Source organism: Balaenoptera borealis, assembly GCF_965194805.1.
Source record: "Balaenoptera borealis genome assembly, chromosome: 1".
Classification (NCBI taxonomy): Eukaryota; Metazoa; Chordata; class Mammalia; order Artiodactyla; family Balaenopteridae; genus Balaenoptera; species Balaenoptera borealis.
The window spans coordinates 80,376,460-80,390,891 of record NC_138860.1 but is presented as its reverse complement, the minus strand read 5'-3'; the positions used below and the strand labels follow the sequence as shown (position 1 = coordinate 80,390,891).

Here is a 14,432-nt window from a genome sequence, read left to right as displayed (position 1 = left end):
AAGGTTTGTGTAACTCCATGGGGTCGAAATCCAAACCCAGACAGCCCCATGCTCCACCCCCAGACCTGGCAGGAAGGGCAGTTAAAAGTCATGGGGAAAGTCACAGACCCCTCAAGGACCCAGGGGTTGGGGAATGGGAATTGGGGTGTCAGGAGACCAGCTTCCAGCCTCACACCCACTGCTCCCTTGGTCTGGCCCCTCCAAGTCTCTGTTTCACTTTGTTTGACCTTTAATCTTCAACTGTTTTCTCCTTCCTTACAGTTTCTCTCCTCTCCCCTCTCAAGTCTCATTCTTCCTTGTTTCCACTTCCTGTCTACCAGGCTTCTCTTGTCTTACTTCCCTAGCTCCATTCACTTTCTTTTTTCTCTGTTGTCCATCCTTTTCTGTCTCAGTTTCCCTTGGTCTCTCCATTCCTGTCTTTACGTCTTATGTCTACAGATCATACTGTCTCCTGTCTACAAATCAAGTGATCTGTCTATCTTGCCTCCCCCGTGCCCGTTTTCCTCCTTAGAGGGTGTCCCTGCCTCACCACCTCTCACCCAGCCTGCCCTCTGTTGTGCTGTCTCTGTCACTGTCTCTCTTGGTCACTTTCTGTCTCTCTCCTGCCCTCCTGTCTCTCACCTGTGCTTCAGAGATGGAAACTAAAACCCAGGCCCCCAGTTTCCCGACGCAGGCTGCTCCAGTCCCCCTCCCCTCCCCCCAGCCCTCCAGCGGCCCCTTGCCCTCTCCCCCAGCACAAACGCAGTGTCGGTTCCTTTCATCTCATTCCCATCAGCTGGGCCCCAGGGGATCCCCCTGACTGGACACCCCCGATCCTTCCCTTCATCTCCCCACCCAGGGGACAAGAAATCCCCCTCCAGTAGGTGCTGAGGTGGCTGAGGAGTCTGGCCAGCCCGAGGAAGTGAAAGCTCCCAGCCAAGTGCTGAGCTGGGATGAGCTGGCAGGCCTGTCTGGGGCTGAGTAACAGGGACGAGGAATGCAGCAGGCAGCGGGCCTCCCAGGGCGCTCTCACCAGCTGGGGGCCTCTGACGCTTTCTGACTCAGTCCCCAGCCCTCGATGCCATGTCCGCTTCCCGCTTCCGCCTCAACCCTGGCCCTCGTACCCACTCTTACCATGAACCCTAACTTCAGCTTCTACTAAGCGCCAAACCCAACGCGAGACTCCATCCATGTGCCCTGGACCCTCTCCCCACGGGGCCCCACTGCCCTCGAGCAGGGCCAGAAAGCGGTTGGAGGTGGAGCGGCAGTGGCACCACCTTCTTCCCAGTCCTTCTCCTCTTGTCTGTCGGGAAGAGGAGTAAGACGTCTCTCTGCCATAGAAGCACTGCCTTCCGTGCCTCTCCAGCCTCACACAGCCCACCTCCGCCCCAACTGTCACAGGGGTGAGCCTGACACGGGGCACCCGAGCTCTTAGATTTCAGGCTTCTTGGACCTCATTCTTTGGGAAGAAGCCAGGAGTCTGAGGAAGCGAGGGAAGCGGATGGACGGGGCTGAATCCCTTCACTCCATCAGAGATGTCACTTCATCCCAGCCTGGCTCAGATGGGAGCACAGCCTTAACTCTGCCCTCCCTGGGACCACCTCCTGCTCCTTCCCATGCCCACGCTGTGATGCCCATGCCCTCCCCCACTGCCCTTCAACCTGGCCACACGGATGGCAGCAGTGAGCTCTCTGAGCCGCTGAACTCCCTGTAGGTACAGACAACAGGGCACGGGGATGGCTGAGGCTCTCATTCATTCAGCCCCAAGAGCCTGACTTGGCCCCATTTATCCCAGGAGTCTTCTCTGCCCCAGTGAGCCGACATCTGACCCCAGCTGTGCCCCATCTGGGGAGAAGAGCCTGGTACCATGCCAGACTTGCTGTCTTTCCGGGATCCCCCCCTCTCTCTGCCCTGACTGCCCCACAACTGCCTCTGCGCTGTCCCACACCTGGATGGAAAAGCCTGGCCCCTCCTAGGCGGCTTCAGTGTGGCCCTTGGGCTCTCATGTTCACCCCGTGCTTGTGTCTCCTTTCTTTTCCTCTTCCCAGTTGCTCTGCGACTGGCTCCACAGCTGGGGTAGGGGTGGGGGAGGAGAAGGGCTGTCCCTCTGGCCAGCCCCAGCGGCAGACCTGCCACCAGAGCCCCTTACCTTGGTGCAGCAGCTTCTCCGGGCTCAGTCCAGCGGCTCCTTCTGGCGCACTCCTCGCCCAGCGACCCCTCGCTCATCACGCGCTGAGTTAGGGTTACTTAAAATGAGAGCGGGATCTCCAAGCTCCCAGGGGAGCTGATGTGGTTTTCAGACAATAGCATTAACCCTTCGGGGGCCAGTGGCACCACGGCCCTGAGCCCCCTCCACCTCTGTGGGCGGGTGGGGTGGGAGGGAGTGTCTTCCACTGGGTCCTTTGCATCCAGAGCCTTCCTCTGGGGCAGATGGCTCCTGAAACATCTGACCAACAGGGAGACTGGTGAGAGGGCTACACCCGCTTCAGTTTTAGGAAAAGGGACACTGAACTGCCGGGAAGTCCTTCCAGCTGTCTACCCTTCCCACTCTAAGTCAGCCCTTCTCTCATAGAACGTCCTGTGGAGATGAGTCCAGGCCTGGAAAATAATCCCCTCTTCATAACCTCTGACTCTTTAACACTACCTCACTCCCTGTTTTTCCCTCGGAGTCCCAGGTCCCACCTCCGCTCGCATACTGGTGTTGAACCCTCATAATCTGTAAATTTCCTCTTAGTCTCAAGTCCTAAAATGAAACTAACAGTTTACCCAGTCACCTTTTCTCTAAGATTTTTAAAGCATTTATTATGTCTCTTTCCTCTTAGGGCTCTAGAAAATAGATTTTTCCTTTTCTTTATAAATACTACTCAAAGTTAGACAGCAAGAAGAACTGCCAACTAAGTCATAAACCAGACAGGAGAAAGTAACTGCAGGGGCATCAGATACCCTGCTAAAGAAATAGCAGGAACAAGATAAGGTGGTAGGATTCCAGAATACACTGGGGAGGGCATGGAGGATTTAGGTAACTGACCTCAGGGGAAACTAGAGGAGGGAAGATGTCAGAGACCAGAGCTTCTGTTTTTAACGTCCTGGGGACCAAGGGACCCTGGAGCCTGTTGGGCCTGCGTCCAATCTCCCCAATCCCTAGTGGGGAGGAAAAGATTGATGGCTGTCATTGGGGAATCAATATGATTTTCTTTTTTTTTTTCTCCTTGACTCTGGGAGGCCAAGTTTCTCTCTCCCCCACTACTCCCCCATCATTACACAGCCCCTCCCAGCCTTGAGCTGATCGAGATGGGAATGGAGGGCCATGGAATTAAATTCTGGGGGTTGTTTTCTGGTTAAATCAACCGAAGCTAACATGATGGAAAGGTGAGAGAGAGAGGCTGATTGCTGGAAGAGACAGGAGCCAGGGGCCACGAAGAGAGGGTCCTTGTTGGGGGAGAGGCAGGAGGACAGAACTCCGAGCCCATCAAGGGCAAAAAGGAAAGAGGTTACAAAGGGAGGGATGGTCCAGAACACTGTTCCAGGGAGTTGGATGCAGGGAGAAGGGAGGAATATTAGCCAGGACGAGGCAAACTTGATCTCCATAGAGGACAGAGAGCTATAGCCAGGAAGACTGAGGTTAGTGCCAAGACGTGTTACCCCAGGTATCTCTCTCAGATGTCACTGGTGTTTTCTCACCTGAAGAGCTGGCTCTTCCCCTTGCTCACCTTCACCCCATCCCATTTCCTTCATTTAAGGATTTAGGACCATTTGAGTTCAGAGCAGGAAGATGCCAAGGCCAAGGAGAGGATTCTGGGGAGGAAGAGCCATTCCGTCCTCCCCCTCCCCCATGAAGGCCCCATTGGAAGAGCAGGTCGTGGCAGAATCTTTAGTGGGAGAACTGGGACCTACACGGTGGGCCGGGACCCCCCCAGGTCCTTCAGACCACCTGCTGCCTCCACAGGCTCTCCTGGGAGGGCGACATCTGAGAGGCCTCCAGGGAGGGAAGCTCAAGGCTCTTTTGCTGTCCCACTTCCTGCCACTGTCCCAACTCCCAGGAAAGTCCCTCACGTTGCTAACTTCAAGTCCTTGTGAGAACCAGAGCAGCTGCTTCTGAGACTATTAGGGTTTCACCTTTTCTCTTCTGCAGCTCCACACGCTGTCCCTGCCCACTTCCTCTCACATGCCCGTAAACCTGGTCACAGCAGTCCCCCCGCCACCACCCCTACCCTTTCTGTACAATTCACGTTTTGATTGCGGGCTCTTGTAGGGGAAGGCTGGGCATGGGATTAGGAAGCTGGGCACTTGGTACAGACTTTGGCTTCTAGGGTGGGACCCTGAGCCTCTCTGTTTCTTCCCTGAGACACAGGCAAATGGCCTAGTGCCCTTTGGGGAGGGGAGGTCCCCTGACCAAATCCAGACCTTTCCTTTGCTCTTTTGAGCATCTCTGTGTGCATCCGGTGCCTGGTGCGGTGCCTGGACACGAGGCTGCTCTACAGATGATCGCCGAGTGAATAAACCAAAAGGTACCCGACCAGCTCCCCACACTCTAGCTAATCTAACTACCTTAACTTGCAACAGGAAGCCTCAACATTTTAAACTGCCTTCAAACCCACAACTTCGTATCTAGTTACTGTACCTGGCCTGATGCAGCCCCCTAAACAACCCTGACACAGTAATGGGGCCCACTGATGGGGGGGGGTGGAGACCCCATCCCTGTCTGGGGAGAGGAGTCAACAAGAGGCAGCCCTTCCCACTTTGGGGCTTACAGCTGGCTCTGGGTATCTCCCAGGGTCACCTGGAGGGGAGTCTCTCAGGGCTGATCGGGGCTAAGGGCGGGGCTGGGAGGACCCCCTCTCCTCAGCTCCCCTGCCAGCCCCCAGGGCGTAATGGCACAGACTCAGGCACGCAGACTGCTTGCACAGCAGCAAAGCCAAGGATGCTCTATCTGAGCTGCAAGTAGACTTTTCCTGTTCTAGTTAGTGACTTTTTTTCATACTTGAGTAAGCAGCACGATAGGCTAAACTCCCAGTCTATCGACACTGTCTGACATACTTTGTATCAAGACCTCACCACCCTGAATGGGTCCTCTCAGGTCTCACTTGTGCCTTCATAACCATCTGACATTAACATGGGCAGGACCAAAGACCCACAGATGGGAGATCAGGCCCTGGGGAGGGTTTCCCCAGGCACTGTAATTGGTGAGGGGCTTGCCAGGTGGGGGAGAGATGAGGAGGTGGCGTTATCTCCTCCACGAGGAACAGGGAGAGGGAAAAGAAAAAGACTCCTCTTCCTCACTCTCTCCTTGTTCTTCTGCCAGGATCTGGCCTGGGGTCGTGGCAGCCAGTGGAATGAATGAAGTTGGGGGACTTGGTTGGTTCCAGGAGGGTCCGTCTGGCCAGTCCAGGTGTGACAGAAGGAGACTATCCCTTGATAAGCACTCCTTGCCAGCTGTTGGTGAAAGAGGGATGGTTCCCACTGGCTCATTCCCGTGAATCCCCCATCACTCCCCAAGACTGGGTGGGGCCCAACGCACCCCCATGGGGGAGTGATGGTGACTGAGACTGGACCCAGAGGAAGGAGAAAAGAGGAAGCGGGGGGAGGGAAAAGGGACACCCCTGAATGGAGGGATAAGGTCCTTAGGTGGCCGGAAAGGGGGGAAAGAAAAGGAGGTGCCAGGGAAGCTTTTGGAATCAGACTCAGGGAGACAAAGAAGAGGCAGAAGGAGAGGAAGAGGGAGGAGAAGGAGTTGATGAGGCAGAGGGAGGAGGTGAGGCGGGGGATGCAGGAGGAGGTGCTGCAGGAGGAGGTGCTGCAGGAGGCCAGGCTGAGGCAGCCTGGGGTGCAGCTTCGGGATGCGGGGACAGGGGAGGGGAGCCGCGGGTGAGCGTGTGCAGCCGGGGGCTGTGGTGTCGGTGGCGACTCTTCATGTCCCATTAGTGGCAATGGAAGGTGACACGCGGGGATCGATACCAATCGAGGCAACAGACTCCCAGTAATAAACCCATTTCACTCACACTTCTCCACCCCCACCGCCCGACCGCAAGAGAGAGAGCCAGGGCTTCCCGCGCCCGACCCCCTCTCCAGAGAGGCTGCTCTCAGAGCTGTCCCCAGCCCTGGCACCGGCGCGGGGGCAGGGCCCGCCAGGCAGAGGGAGTCTTCAGCAGGGTGGCGGGGTGTGCTCTCTCTATCTGGTTCTGTGAGTCTCAGGCTGGGGTCCCCTGAGACCTCCAGGCTGGGCCCACCTTCTCCTCTGGGGGTGGGGCCAACATCCCCAATCCTGTGAGCATTTCCAAGGCAGAACAGGGAAAAGCTCTGGAATGTGTGGATTGGCTCAGTCTGTGGGCGCAGGTGAAGGCATCTTTGTGCTCCTGGGTCTTATTCGTGCCTCTGTGTGGGCGTCTGAATGTGTGTCTGTGTGTCTCTGAGGAGTCATAAAACGAGCGTCTCTCTGTGTATGTCTGTCTCTATGACCGTGTGTTTTTGTGCGTAAGTGTTGGTGTCAGTTTTTGTGTTTCTGCTGTGCGTTGTTGGTGTACTGTGCGTGCCTATGTGTGTCCACACACACCTGTCTCGAGGAATGCGGGTGTGAGGCGGGGTTTGTCTGTGTGTGAATCTGAATGCGGGTGTCCGTGTTTCTGTGGGTGTCTGCTTCTGGATGTGTGGGCTGTGTTTCTGTTTTGGAGACTGTTTATGGATATCTCTGTATATGTGTGTGTGTGTGTGTGTGTGTGTGTGTGTGTGTGTGTGTGTCTTTGTCTCTGTGGACACGTGGGAAAATGCTGCTGGCCTCTTCGTATTTGTACTCAAACCCTGCTCCCATCTGGCTTCTTGAACTGGGCCTCATGCAGTATCCTACCTTCCAGGTAGGGTGCCCCACTGTCCCTGGGACAGAGAGGTTCCCCCAAACACAGGACTTTTAGAATGAAAACTGGGACAGTCTCAGGCAAAACGGGACAGTTGGTCACTCTTCTTCCAAGCCCGGATACAAGGAGGCCAAAGTGAATAAATGCAGGTGTCAGGGGAGGAAGGATGAGAGAAAGATGGGGCGTGGAGAGTTGAAGGAGAAGCTGGAAAGGTTGAGGCATTTGAATGGAAGAGGAACCTAGGAAAAAAAAAAAAAAAAAGGCCGTGGGAGCAGCAGGAGGAATGTTGGTTAGACTCAAGGAGGAACTTCCCCAGAGCACAGAGATGGGACTCCGGAAATTAAGATGAGAAGGAAAAAGGATCAGTTGCCCTCTGCTCTGGAAAACTCTGGTGAAGAGTTGCGTTGGGCTCTGTGGAGGACATTGGCACAGAGTGATGGTGCTTGCCAGCTCATGGCAGGTAGGATGTAGCCAGATGGACCCTGTGGGGCTCCCACCCTCCTGCACACCCTCCACTGCTTCCTCTGGCTCCTCACTGGGTGGGATGAGTTCGTGGGGCTCAGAGATGGGACCCCCACACCCCCAGCGCAGATGGTGTCTGGACGCCCTGCTTTGAGTCCTTCCCTCTCGCCACCTGATGGACTCCCTTCCTCAAAGGGGACAGAGTGAGCCTGCAAGGCCCTGGGTGGTGTGCCTGGATCGGGTGGGGGATCCTGGAGGCTGTAGGAGGGAGAGCTGGTTTATAATGTCCTACTAGAGTCTCTAAGCTCCATGGGGAGAGCCTGAGCCTTATCCATCGTGTTCACCATGGAATTCCCAGTTCCTACTTCAGTGCCCGGCACACAGTCTCAGAAGAAGTTTTGAAAATAGAGCTCCAGTGCTAAGAATCTTCACACCCTGGGCCCACTCTTGACATTGCAGGCGCCTGTGCAAGAGAACAGATGGACAGCTGCTCCCTGGGCTCGTACTCAGGAGGGCGCGTCCAGGGTGGAGGCGCACGAGGGCCTGGACACAGCTCTGGCCATTGCACAGGGAATTCCAGGGCGCCAGGAATCCAGAGTGTGTGCTGGAAGGAGGGACCTGGTTGCAGGTGGATGGACCCCTTTGGCCCCATAGACTTCACACCCAGGCTCGGGGAGCTACTGTTGGCAAATTACAGTTTCAGTATCTGCTGCCACTCTGCCTGGCTGGTCTGTGAGCTAATCTGGGGCTGAGCTTTGGAAGATGGTGAGAGAGCTGAATTTTGCCCAGGATCTTCCAGCATTCACTCCCCTCCCGGGACCTTGTCTATAATTTTTGTGTGGGTCTTCTTGTCCTGTCCTCAGATGGGTCTTGTCCCTTCTCTCAGACTGGAGGCTTCAGGAAGACAAGAGCCGTTCCTTCTCAGATTGGGGGCTCCTGGGAGGAACAGACTGTGGACTCCCTGGGGAGTGGCTGAGTCTCCTTCCCTAGTGTTCCTTCCTCCAGCTGAAGGACAGGCTGCCTGAACCCTGGGGTTAGGGGCTTGGGCCAAGGCCAAGGATGGGGAGAGTGGGAGAGGGTGAGGAAGGTGGGCAGGAAGGACACACATTGGGCCACAGGGGACAGACTGGCAGGACACATAGTTAAGAGCAGCCAGAAGGACAGAGGCAAGACTCTGCAGACTTAGTAAAGGGACGTCCAAGAGCCTGGCTGAGGAGTTGGGGTTTCCAGGTCTTGCAGGGGAGGAGGATGGGTGGGGTGGTGAGAAGAGACAGATTGAGACCAAGGCCTATGTAGCCTATTTCCCCCAGCTCTTATCTGGACCCTGGAGAACCTGGGGTGGGCAGACATTTCCACTATCTGGAGCCAGGAAGGGTTTCTTAAAAGAGAATTTAGGGGCTCCAAGGGGAGGCTGGTCTTACCTTCCTCTATCCACCCCTGTCCCCCTTCCCAAACATCAACCCGGGGCAGGCTAACCAAACCTTTATGTTCATATATATACATATATATATATATCTATATATATATTTATTCTGTGTTAAGGAGCCTTGTGTCAGGCTGATAGGAAAAAACACGAGGGAGAGAGACGGGAAAGTCAGAAGAATGCAGAGCTCAAATGAGACCCGAGATAAAGCAATTACCTGATCAATACGGGTGAAATTGAGTAATCTAGTGGATCAATACCATGGGCAGGAGGTTGGGCGGTTGGGCGGGGGGCACTCCCTGCTGTCTGCCCCGCTCCCCTGCCCACCCCTTCTGCAGCCCCCGCCCACTCGCTTCAGTTCCCCCCACCCCACCTTATTGGGAATTCACCTCTAGGTCTTCCTTCCACCGATGCCTCTGCACTCAGTCCCCCAGAGTATCACCCCCTGCCCCTCCCAGCTCCCAACGAGTGCTCAGGCTCCCGGCCCAGGACTCGGTCTCCATCTCATCTCCCCTCACCCATCCCCTCTCCTCCCTTCCCAAACTGCTCCACTCTCAACAGTCCTTCTAGGTTGATGCCTCACCCTCTTTCTCCATCTTCCCCATCCCCACCCTCGTTCCCCCTTGGTGGGGCCACAGACCAAGCCAGTTGGATAGCCAGCCTCCCACATCTCTATCCTGAGGCCAAGTGTGGTTAAGTGGTCCCCCCCACCCCCAAATCAGGTAGGAGCTATCTAAGGACCAGAACTAGGTTTGCAAGGACCAAGCCTTCCCCATCAGCCTTGACCTGACTGCTGGAGAGGGAGTGGTGCCTCCTGCTTCACTGTTACTGGCAATACAACCTACCTACTCCATCTATAGAGCAGTCCTTATGTGCTAGGCTCTGGCTGAGCTGGACTCTGGGGGCAGGAGGCTAGGAGGAGGACCCTGGTTCCTGCTGATCCAAAAGCGGTGGTGTGGGTGCTGCCAGGGAAGGGCACCAGTCCATCTGAGGACTGCCTGTGTTTAGAAGGGATCTTGGGGCTCTGGTTTTTTTTTTTCCCAGAAGGGCTGTGGAGGAGAGTGAGAACTCCCCCAGTGTTGTGGGGGCATCTGAGCTCCTGCCTGCCCAAGTCAGTACTGAAAATTCTCCGGTAACCAGAAAAGTTACAGCTCGCTGGGAGATGAAGGGAAAGCCTGTGGCATTGTGGGGAGAGCACTGGAGCCGGAGCCCGAGCTTCCTAATTACCCGTCTTTGAACTGGAGGCTCCCGATGGGCTAGGAGTGTTTATATTTGACTGCGAAATCCCAAGACAGAGTCTGGCATCCAGCAGGCACTCAGGAAATGTTAGATGAATAAATGAGTGACTATTGTCACCTCGCCACAATCTGCCTTGTATTTCAGTTCATTATATTGGCTTGTTCCCGCAGTAAACTGAGTCTCTGTGAGTCTCCAGAGAGCAGGGACTCGCTGTGTCTCCTGGCATGTGGCCATGTCAGTTTCAGGAATGAATGACTGACTGAAAGCATGTGCGCCTCTCTCTCTCTGGCCTGGAGGTCATTTCAGGGGAGCTCACACCAGTGATGATTCCATAAGATTCCCTTAGAGAAATCAGGGGCCTCTTTAAAGCAACTCAATCCCCCGTCCCTTTCTTCTAGCCTCTGTGTGTCATCACTGAGGGGGAGGGAGGTGTTTGAGAAAAAGCATGGAGCTTGGAGTCAGGAACTCTGGGTGAGTCCTGGTTTGGTTCCTCACTAGCTGTGTTGACCTTGGGTGATTCACTCAACTTCGTTGACCTTAGTTTTCTTCATCCCCAAAATGGGGATAATAATAGTAATAATCCACAGAGGGCAATGTTGTGGATCAACTCGTGGATCAAGTAAGTTAAAGCAAGTGACAAGAACGTACAAATGTTACTTGTTATTGTCAACATGGGGGTAGGAGGAGTTGGTCACCAGAAGTCCAAAATTTCAACATGGGCAGATAAAGATTTTTCCCAGCTAGGCCAGGAGTGGGAGAACCAAAGCAAGCTTCCTTTACTGTGATATTCTGAAGACAGGCCTACACCACATACCTCAGTTTCCCCTCCCTTTTCCTTCCAGTTAGTTGCCTGGAGGTCAAAATCATACAAAGAAATCTCTACCCCACCCTCTGCCTGTTTAAATTACTCTTTGAGGAATTTGGGGGAAAGAAAAAACCAGAAGGACAAAAAGGACACACTGGAACAAAGGGCCCTGAAGCCAGAATCATGTTTTCAAGGCTGACCTCTGTCTCCTGGAGAGAGGGGTCCCTCCATCCTCCTCCCTCCTTCCCTCTCCTCCCTGGTCAGGTTCCTGCAGAAGGTGGGGTGAGAGGTCAGAGACGGCCTCCCTCACGGGCCCTTAGCTCTCTGGGACTAAGGTTGTAAGGTTCTGACTGTTCTCCTAAACCAGTCTTCGGGCTGAAGCTGGGATGGAGCCAGCACCTGACAACTGAGGCAAGGGGCAGTGATACTGGGGCAGACACCTGCTGCCTCTTGGCTCTGGACCTTCACTTCTCAGTCTTAGCCCATTGTTGGGCGGCACCCTCCCCATTGTCTCCCTAGACCAGATTCCCAGATCCTGGAGCCCTGGAGTTTGGAGATGTGGGGCTTCTCCCCTCAACCTGGGCCCTGGGAGTCCGGGTGGGGCTCGTCTGCATTCTAGGGAAGGCTTTAATCTTTGATCTTTATCCCTTCGTGATCAGTCCTCGAAACCCAGCCCCAGGAGCCTGTTTGTCCAGAGATAGAGGCCCCCTCTCCTGGGCCTGCTGCAGGTGCTGGCTTTCCTTCTGCACTCCTGATTGGGACACAAGGCCTGACTCCTGGAGAAATGCTAAGGTTGGGGTCCCCCGCACCACCCCTAATTCTGCGTGTCTAATTAGAATAAAGTGTCTTCACCCTTGTCTCAGAGATCCAAGGCCATGAATGGGCAAAGTATGGGATTCAGACTCATGGGACAGGTTTGAATCAGTAGGACAGGTCACCCACTGTGGACCCCTACTTTCTCATTTGTAAAACAGGGATCATAGTGTTAGGGGAACCACTGACTGAAAACTGCCTGCCCTGGCCAAGCCAGATAGTAACCACTTGCATGAGTTATCTTACAACAGGAGGTCCTGGTAAGGAACGTGGAACTAACAAGCTACCACCAACCAGAAGAATTTGGGAAAGGTCAAAAGGAGAGAGGAGACACCAGTCCATATGTCCTATCAACCTCCGAGAATCCTTCTCGCTAGAATCTATCTTGGCTGAGCGATGTGCGCGCCACCAGGAAGGACCCTGAGTCAGAATGACTGTCCAGAGACAACCTGGAAACTAACCCCATCACCATAAAACCCGAGACTGCGAGCCACGTGGCAGAGCAGTTCTCCTGGGTTCCCTTACCCTGTGGCTCTCTGCCCCAGCGCCCCTTCCCAATAAAGTCTCTTGCTTTGTCAGTAAGTGTGTCTCCTCGGACAATTCATTTCTAAGTGTTAGACAAGAGCCCACTCTAGGGCCCTGGAAGGAGTCCCCCTTCCTGCAACAATAGTATATTACCTCCTCTTGAGAGGGGCTGACGGAAGTGATGTGAAGGCAAAAGCCCTGTACAGAGTACAGGCATAAATATCTTTGTCATGTCATTTTAAAAAGGACTTTGAGTACTAAATGCTTTATGTGCATCATTTAATCTTCAGAACAATCTTCTAAAATAGAGAAATAGAGGCACGGAGACGTTCCATAATCTGCCCAAGGACTCACAGCCAGTAAAATGGCAGGGGTGGGACTATGGGATTAAAGCCAATTCCACTTTATCTCCCTTCCTCAGGGAGTCAACACACCCAGCTCCTGAGAGAGGAGGGAAGCAGAAGCTGTGACAAGAGGGGTTAGGGGTGGTGGAGTGGGGGGATGTCTGAGACAGCAGTCTTCCTTCTGTCCTCAGTATTCCAAACTGGCATTCTCTATCTGGACAATCAAACCTCCTTCATATGTTTCTTGTTATTCATTGATCCAGCAAATACTCATCAAGCATCCTCAGGTTCCAGGCAGTGTGCTGGGCACTGGAGAAAACGAACCGACCCCTGCACCAGCCCTAGGCTTCTGGACCGTCCTGTGAGAAACCGGACCGGCAGAGCACTGACAAAATTGTGTTAGGGTGGTGGCGCAGAGATAAACATGGGCTGCAATAGCACACAGAAGAGTGCCCAGAAAAGGCCCCTGAAGGCAATGACATCTGAGCTGAGTTCTGGAAAAGATGTAATTGGTCAGGTGAAGTGGAGGAAGGACGTCTGTCTCCAGGCAGTGACTTCAGCAGGGCCAAGAGGCCTTATGGCATGAGTGGTTAAGAACACAGGTATTGGGGCTTGAACCCTGGTCATACCAGTTAATGTCTCTGTGATTTAGTGTTCCCCTTGATAAAACGGGGATTAATACAAGTAAGCGCTTAACATGCCTGGCACATGGTAACTGCTGTCTCTGCACTGGCTGTTATGGTTGGAGCTTAGGCTTTGTGTGGGCTGACAGAGTGTGTGTATGCGTGTTTGTGTGGTTAAGGATGAGGCTGGAAGGGTAAACGGGAGCCAGATTATGAAGGGCCTTCTAAACTAAACTAAGGACTGTGAACAGGGAGATAATGGGGAGACTCTGAAGGGGTTATTCCCTACTCGCTCATTTCACAGGCTCTGAGACTTAACTTTCCCCTCATCCTTCCCCCCCCCCCGCCCCCCCGCCCACCAAGTGTTCTCACCCTGAAGCTCCATCTCTCTCACTTCTTCCTCCCTGCTCACCACCACTCACTCCTCTTTGCTCAGAATTTGAATAATTGCCATCCAATTCTATGCATTGAATGGTCAACATTGGGTGGCAGAACTGGTGGCCTGGGATCCTGATCTCAAAACTATACCCAGTTTCATTCCTAACAAGTCGCACTTTGCTTTCAGCAGCCTGAGGAAGGAAAAGAATCAGGAGGCTCTCCTAGCAGGAAGGTCTGCATCCAAGCCCATTCATTCCCGGCTTGATTTGGGTTGCTTCAGGGAATCAACCAGTTAGCCTCTGCCATTTCACCTTTTCCTGCCAACATGAGTTAATAGTCTTCTTAAGCAGAAATGTTAATTTGACAAGCTGGCCTTCATGCTCCTCTTTGGTCTAGCCCAAACTCTTTTGCGTAATATTGGGAATGGCCATTGCTAGCAGAGTAAAATGTAAACTCTAGGTGTCTCCTAAGACCCTTCATAATCCATCCTAGTTTGCCTCTTTAGCCTCACCCCTCATCAATTTCAGCCTTTCTGAACTCGCAGGACCCTTCCATAGAAGTCAAATTTTACACCTGTCTGTGATTCTACCAATGTTGGGATCTTTAGAAGATCACTTTGCCTATCTCAAGAGTAAAATGAGAATACTTTGTCTGGCACCATTTTTCTTAGGGTGTGTTATATGATACTCAATATCCCAGTAAGATCTCCTCCTACTCCTCTGGATTCTTGTCCTCTACTGGGAAATACTAGGTTTCCCTAGCACTGGCTTGTCATGTACTAAAAAAACAAAACAAAATCAATAATCCCAAAATCACCTTTATTGGGATTATTACTCACATAGCTGAAAAGTCACCCTTTTAGAGTGACTGTAATTCAGTGGTCTTTCTATTCAAATTGTTGTACAACTATCACCACTAACTCCAGAACATTTTCATCACCCCAAAAAGATGTGACCCATTAGCAGTCACTCTCCACAGCACCCACTAATCTAT

At 53.4% G+C, this 14,432-nt stretch overlaps 1 protein-coding gene and 1 long non-coding RNA gene across 2 annotated transcripts in view; one reads left to right on the top strand and one right to left on the bottom strand.

Annotated features, from left to right (window-relative positions):
- Positions 1–2,267, bottom strand: part of ETV3L (ETS variant transcription factor 3 like) — a 31,621-nt gene extending 29,354 nt beyond the window's left edge. Inside the window, exon 1 of the mRNA XM_082406331.1 lies at positions 2,129–2,267. The gene's annotated coding sequence lies outside the window, so the exon portion shown is untranslated. The remainder of the gene's footprint in view (positions 1–2,128) is intronic.
- The window catches only part of LOC309636045, a 246,301-nt gene that overhangs the window by 24,820 nt on the left and 207,049 nt on the right, over positions 1–14,432 (top strand). The window lies entirely within an intron of this gene.